The 7,731-nt window shown below is 37.2% G+C and overlaps 1 long non-coding RNA gene across 7 annotated transcripts in view; it reads left to right on the forward strand.

Moving 5' to 3' along the window:
• The window catches only part of LOC121880560, a 38,671-nt gene that overhangs the window by 13,800 nt on the left and 17,140 nt on the right, over positions 1–7,731 (forward strand). For all 7 annotated transcript variants that reach the window (XR_006091595.1, XR_006091600.1, XR_006091596.1 and 4 more), the window contains one exon: positions 1,790–1,896. This is a non-coding gene — a long non-coding RNA (uncharacterized LOC121880560). The remainder of the gene's footprint in view (positions 1–1,789; positions 1,897–7,731) is intronic.

Here is a 7,731-nt window from a genome sequence, read left to right on the forward strand (position 1 = left end):
AAAGCTACGCTATTGTTTGGACTTTTTTTCCTTCAATTGCCAAGTTTCGCTTGTATATTTCCATCAAACCAAACTGACAGCTGACACTTGGTCTCGTCTTGACTCAATCTATGAGAGTTTTGAATATCCATAGCTTTCTTGCTGCTTTCTTGCTAGAAGCTGAGCGTGCTAACAGGCTAATGGCTGCTACCTCGCTGGTTTGGAACAGTCAAGCGTGATTACATTTTTCCACCCATGCAGTTGTTGTATATGGGTTGACAATACAAATACATTTACACTTACACAATGCATCCCTGAGCACTTCCAGAGATGGTTTGGCTGACTGGATCACAATCAATCCATAATGCGTCTTGGGTGCATTTACACCTGTACTTTCATGTGGTCAAGCACTATCTGATTGCAATCTGATCACCCAAAACGCATTTTAGTTTGTGCTGTAAAGGGGGCGTTGATGGTCGTCACACTTGTATTTAGTGCTATCCACTTGTGATCCGATCGCCCAAGACACATTTTAAAACCAAGTGTAAACAGGGTCTCTATGAACGGAAGACATCTCAGTCATGTAAAAGATTCCCACTGAGATGTTGCACCTGTTGATTTAGCAGTGTCTGTTCTGCTGTCAGCATCGGTTGAACCTTTAATTTGATTAATTCTTCAACCATCAAGATGTCAATAGCTGAGCACATGTTGTTTGTCCAACACAATCACAATCCTTTCCGTTCTCATTAGGGGATATATTTAGTTCCAGGTGACTCACACTTTTGTATACTGTCATTACTCATTTTGACAAATGCAGTTTTGATGCCGAGCATATTTATGTTAAATGTTTGAGAATGAGCTATTTAATTGCCTTTTCTTAATTGCATTATCTGCTCTTTAGCTCACTTCCTTGTGTGTATCATTGTTTGTGGATTTCCTGTTCCATAGCTGTATTTAGTTTTTACTTCAGTTTATCCTACAAACCATTACTCCTCTTTTGATAAGAGATTATAATGTAAACACTAAGCGCTGGGCAGCTGTGTAACTGACATATTGCATGTACTGTAGCTTCAATCCTCATGTGTGTCTTTCCATTTATACTAAATTCTTCCAACTGTTACTAATTGAAAGACTTTTTATGAGAAAACCCTGCCAGTAATCAAAGATATTGCCCAAAAATCACAGAAAAAGCTCTTGTCTTACTAACATCAGCATCCCACTCATGATTAAAGCTTTGTACACATGTGGGATCATATTAAATTGAAGTGGAAGGAAATACAACTTAATGCAGTACACAAATAGCATTCACATCTCACTACATATGTACAGCATAAGTGGTTTATATCATCAAGGGGAAATGTTGTATTTCTAAACAGCAGTACAATGACATCATCTCAGGTATGTAGAAGAGTTTTTATGACGTTCTCCCAATCAATATGAATACCTCATTGGAACGGCATTTTCACCCACAAACAAAGATTAAAATCAACCGCAAACAAAATACACTAAACCATCTTTTCCTGCAGGGAAAAACAGGCCATGTTTATCAGCTGTTCTCAAACCTCTACATACCTAATTGAGGATAATAAGAAGGAGCACATATCGCTTGAAAATGAAGAGTGAGCTCTTCTTCATTTTCACAGAGTGAGAGAGAGAGAGAGACGCAGAGCTCGTCAGCGCCAAGAGAGCCTCTGAAACAGCTGATTAGATTACCCTGCTGGGGCTGCGGTGAGGCTTTAAGCTGTGGCAGCCACCCCACCACTCACCTCAGCTGCCCTCTTCTCCATTGCTCATCTCCCCTTTGTCCCAGGCTCATGGTCCAGTCCCTGCAGAGTAACACCCCCCCCTGTAGGATCAAGGAAGGACTTCAACATGGAGACCTCAAACACCTGGCTGCATTTCGTCAGGGTTGTTGAGGTGAGTAAAATACCGCAGCACATTTTTTTGAGTGGAAAAGAAGATAGTGTTTTCCAAAATGTTGGGGTTTTGATTGTGTTGAGAGCTGTAAGTGAAACTAGAGCATATCCAAATAGTGCAGAAGCATATCCAGATTCAGTTAGAATGTATATTTTTCCTATTTGACAGTTAATTAAATGTTTTGTATTAGAAGTTAAAGGCAGGTTTAAATATTTCAATATGCTGTCTTCATGCAGTTAGAAATACCACATTTTTTATGACAAGTCAGCAAAGGAAATTGCATTTCAGCTTTTATTAGAGTCTCTGCCAATCACTGTCAAGACCTCGAAATGTCTTCCAGGCAGACTCATGTCCTACTCAAATATATTACTACACATTCAAGAAATGACAGCAGAGTCCAGAGATGAACAGTATACTCCTTTATTCATTACTCAATAATAACAATCCACAAAGCTAAATACAAAGATGCTTTTCTACTTCGGTTGGGAAACTTATCAAGATCCCTGTCAATTCAAAAACCATCCTCTATCATGATATGTATTTATTACAAGGCTTGTTTTAAAGCTGTTCTGATCCTATCATACATTTATCGTCTGTCTATGGACGTTTAAATGAATGAGCACAATAGAAACAACATAATACCTGCTTCAATTAACATTTGTAAATTGAATTCATATATCCAATCATATATCAATATCTCTCTTCAGAATCCAGAATAATAATAAATAAAAATCATAATGATGGTTTTGAAATATACAAATAAAGGTGGATACGAAAGTACCTCAACCTAGTTCAAGAGGAAGCTAGGAGGAAATGGTCCAGGCAGTCCGGTTTTGTCACAGATGACATTTTGACATGTCACAGAAGGAAAAGTTCAGGTGTTAGTAATAAAATTAACGATGGCTGAATTCCATTCAGCTGCTTCAGTTTCAGGGTCCTGGTATTGTGCCTGCTGGCTCACTGTCACTGTCATGTCTTACTGGGACTCTTGAATAGAACAGAGCCATTGTTAATGTTATGAGTAACACCTGTGCTTTTCTTACTATGACAAGTCCAAATGTCTCTTTTGAAAAAGGTCTGTTGACAGTTGACAGTTAGTTAATTTACTGTGATCTGTCATATGAAAATAGTGTGGTCAAGTAATTGCAGTCAAAAAAACCCCCTTAAAAATCCTTATGTATGCAACTCTTCCTCAAAACCATCAACAGCTTTAAGCCGTGAACTGTTTTAAACATATTTAAGTGTATATATATGTGTGTGTGTGTGTGTGTGTGTCTTTGTAGGCATTATGATAATGTTAATGTTAATTTTGAAAAAGAGACTGAATGAGACAATAATACACATAAAAGACACAAAATATACATGAGTCATCACCTGTTGCTTGAGAGAGAAAAATCTTAACCACAGCTCTCCATCCCGTGTCTGCTGTCAAAATAGTCAGATATTGTGTTCATTTATAATTATTTCTTAATTTTCCTGAATCATTTTTAGTTATTTATTGGTGTGTTATTTTTAATCTCCCAAATAGAATAGAATAGAATATAGATATATAAATTATTGCAAGAAAGAGATAGCAAAGCAGTCAGCAGAACAAACACAGAGACAAGGTCATGTTACACATTAAGAACATTTCATGTCATGTCTGTGGCTTAATTCTCATCAGTCACTTTGCAGAGTTAAGAATACTGATGGCACTTAGGATGAAGGACTTCTTAAATGCATTTTTAGCAGTCAGGGGCAACTCTTTAGCACCTCCCGGAGCTCAAAGGCTCAAACTGTCTGAATAGAGGATGGGAACTATCTGCCTGGATACTCTTTGGTTTCTTCTTCGTCCTTTCCATAAAAAGTTTAATCAAGGACTTTTAGTGTTTGCCAACAATTCTGCTGGCTATTAGGACAATCCTAGAAAGTTTATTCTTAGATCTACACTTTAAGTGACCATGCCAGGTGGGAAAATGAAAAGTTAAAACACTCTCAACAAGAGTTTTGTACAATTCATTGTACAGTCTTGATTCCAGTAGAGTAAAGATTAATTTACATATTTGTCTTCACCACAGACATACCTTTAATTTTTATACCATGCACAGGCGTAAAATTTAAAGTCAGTCCAGTGAACTGTGTAATTATAGTCTCACTTATCTCTTGTCGTTATTTGCATAATACTCCCTCAAATACACATGCACTAATCAGAAGAGTTGCACCTACAACTGTGCTTCCAGACAAAATAACGGGTACACAGGCGTAAAATGCCACACATTAGAAACAAGACTTAAAAGGTCAGGAGTTAAGGAATTTCAGTTTTTGATGATAATAAATCCTTGTTCTGAGCAAAATGGATTAACCTCAAAAGATAGATCACTGTTGAAATGACAGCTGAATATGTGGCTCCTTGTGTACTTGTTGTACTGACTGTACTGTAGTTCTGATGAATAATGAATCCTCTGACTTCTACCATAAATCTTTATGTTCAATATTTTTATTCTTTTAATGTGTTAGAAAGGTTGCAGATGCTATTTTGCTGCAGGCCCAAGCTTTTATCTCCTCCTGGAAAGACGCTCGCAGTGTACAGGTCCACACACAATAGCGAAGGGATGTAACATTTTGTCTATGAGCTGGCCGAGGCTGCTACTGGCAGCCTGTGATGTTCCAGATGGTGGCAGGTTTCCCTTCCAGCAGTCTGTCAGTCTTGGCTCTGAGCCACCTGTGAGTCAGGTAGGGCAGGTGAGGACAGCTTGGCAACGATACACTGCGATACACAAGCCCAGGACATGCCCTGGGATTTGAGAGAGCCGGCTGATCTCTGACCTGGATCAGTAAGAATTAATTGCGTTATCTCATTTATTTCTCAAACACACTACACATACAACATAAACAGTTGGTGCAATGTTAAATTCGTTGAGGATGCACAATAGTGTACCAGCATTTTTTTTGTATTTCATGAAGGTTACCTTTCTAGCCCATTAATATGTACAAATAGCAATATGCTCTACAACTTTTTACCTTTTACCTTGTCTTCAGTTTTTGTCTGGATTGCTATTTGTTGGAAAAGTGAACACCAACAGTCACACTAGCAGATATCCAAGTACAGCACATATCTAATGATAGTCACGGTAGTATATGTTAGCAACTGTCAAAAGTCAGCCTATAGGAGCATTAATATGATGTTGGAGACCTGCAGTGATACAGTCTTATCAATGATCCCGCTAAAAAAGTACAAAAAAAAAAAAGACACTCAATACGTAAACAGTGTGACACACTGGCCACTGGTTTACCTCAGGTCACGGTTAATATGTGGAAAGATAGTGAGGTAGAAATTGCTTTGATAATCTTCTTTTTTAAATCTTTTAATTATTACTGAGGTCACAGCACATTAAAGCGTTCTACTTAGAGCAGACCGGCATCTGCGTGACCTCGTCTGATTCCGCACAAGGCTGCTGAGGAGCATCAGAGAAATACTGTTGTTGCCTTCAATACTAGCTTTTATTTCAGTTTATGGTACTAACAACAACCATCTTATCTGGATCTGTAATCTTGCTGTTTTGTATAAAGCTTCAACTTCTTGACTGAAGTCTTACGGGACTCAGAGCAGGACTGCATGCAACAGTGGGATGTTTTTATGCTCTAACATGTATTTCCATACATAAATACTCTATATAGATACAGAATATGCATACAGCTTTCAATATTTGCACTCCTGTACTTAAAAACAATACAATTAGAATCAAAAAATAATCATCAATTTATTTATGTTATATTTCCTTCCTTCTTTAATTTTTCAGTCCTTTGCTTGTGGAACATGGGAAACAGTTATTGTGCATTAGCTTTTATTCATCCATCTTTTAGATATATAGTCTTTTATCAGTGATATTCATGTGATTATTGACTGACAATGGATGGTCAGTAGTTTAAACTCACTGAGAAGGAAGCACATTAAGTACTCCTCAGGCCTGCAGCACTGCTGGAATGAATAGTAGAGCTCAGAAAAGAAAAAACTTTGAAGTGTGGAGATACATGTGATCGTATTAACTCTTCAGATGTCAGGACTCACCACAGAATGATGGTAACCCTAACAACATGGGAACTGTTGTAGGCAGGATATATAAGGGACAGGACAGGATTAATAACTTTACCAAAAATGAATGACCATGGAGTTGTCATTACCACAGTCAGGCGAGTGTTTTTTTATAGGTGAACTTTGAAATCTAACACAAAGTGGAGGGCTCAAAGAAGAATTTAGCTTTGTCATTGGACGAATGGTAGTAAAATTTGGTGTTGATAATAACATGTTTGTTGCCTTTTTTAGTACTGATTTTGGGTTCTGTGTGCATGTTAGGTGCAGAACAAAACTGTCACAAACCCTGTATTCACCTGAGATGGTAAATATAGAAAACATTTTCATACATTGTGGCATGAATGAGAAGAGAGTAATGCTTTAAAAGAATTCAATAAAATCTGTAAATCGCTTTCAAAATGGACAAAATGTCAGTGTAATGTGGCACAATTTTATCTTTTCCTTTAGTCACAGTTATGAGTCTGGCTGCATCACACTGAACAAGCTGCAAAAAAGCTGAAGCTTTGTGTTTGAGTCAAGGATAGAGAAAATTTCAATAGTCCATGCAAAATGAGACAAAGGCATAAAAAATTTATTTGGTGAAGGAAAATTACTCAATTGTAGAGATATTTCTTAGCTGAAGTAAGAAGTCAATAAAGAGTGATGTTACTATGTGGATAATCAAGTCATGACTTTCCTTAACTCTCTTTCGATATTTTGATTGTGTGCAAATGTAGGCTGATGTTTACTGTTCTTGCTTCTGAATATTCACTCATCAGATCAAAATATTCTGATCAAAGATATGCATCCATCATATGGGGCAAATTATGAGTAATTCACTACTAAATTTGCAGACAATTGATGCCAACAAATGCAGTGGTGCACTTCTAAACAACTGACAGGAGGACTGTCTTGTCTTACCCTCTTTTCATGAAGTAAAGGATAAGTGAGTACAACATTTGGACCTCAGGCCAACTGTGTATTCCAGCGTTATTTCCATCAACACTGTCAGCTCAGAACAAAACAACAGATCTTGCGGAAATGTCTCAGGGAAACAACAAATATCTGGTCATCCTCTTCCGAAAACACACTTGTTTACAATTGGCCTTCCGCTCATCAATCCTTTGTGTCTCACGACTTCACCTTCGCCCTGTGTAACATCAAGATTTAATACTCTCCCTCCGCACCGGGATATAAGCTACTACAGCCAACTGTTACAGAAAAACAAATCCAACAACATCAAAACAAACACACTCTAATTACTGGAACAGGAAATAATCCATAAGGCACGTGTTGTAATAAAAAGCAGGAGCTTTGCACACTCACATCACTCTCTCAAATGTGACGCAGAAGAATGATGAAGTGTAATATTTTTTGGAACTCCATTAATGATAAAAATTGAACAGCACTCTTCCTGCAAAGGTTAAGAGTGTGTATGCAAGAGTTTACTTTATAATTATTTACTTTATATTTACTTCCCTAAAAATAAGAAAAAGATGCATTTAAAGGAACTGTCTGGAATATACTTGACTTGAATGTTAGATTTTATTTATTTTGTTACGTATTTAAAAAAAAACTGAGCCTCAAAAAATACCACAAATTGTAAACTAATTAAACAATGTCACTGAATGTCAATGTGCAACATTATGTTGTTTTCTTTTATAGCACAGTTCCAAGTTGTATTTGTGCACTTTCAGTATCAATTCTTGCACTCAAGAACCAAATTCAAACTTTCTGGAGACTTAATGGGAACACTTTATCGCATGTTTACACCTTCTTGTAGG

The sequence above is a fragment of the Thunnus maccoyii genome, chromosome 16 (assembly GCF_910596095.1).
Source record: "Thunnus maccoyii chromosome 16, fThuMac1.1, whole genome shotgun sequence".
NCBI classification, from domain to species: Eukaryota; Metazoa; Chordata; class Actinopteri; order Scombriformes; family Scombridae; genus Thunnus; species Thunnus maccoyii.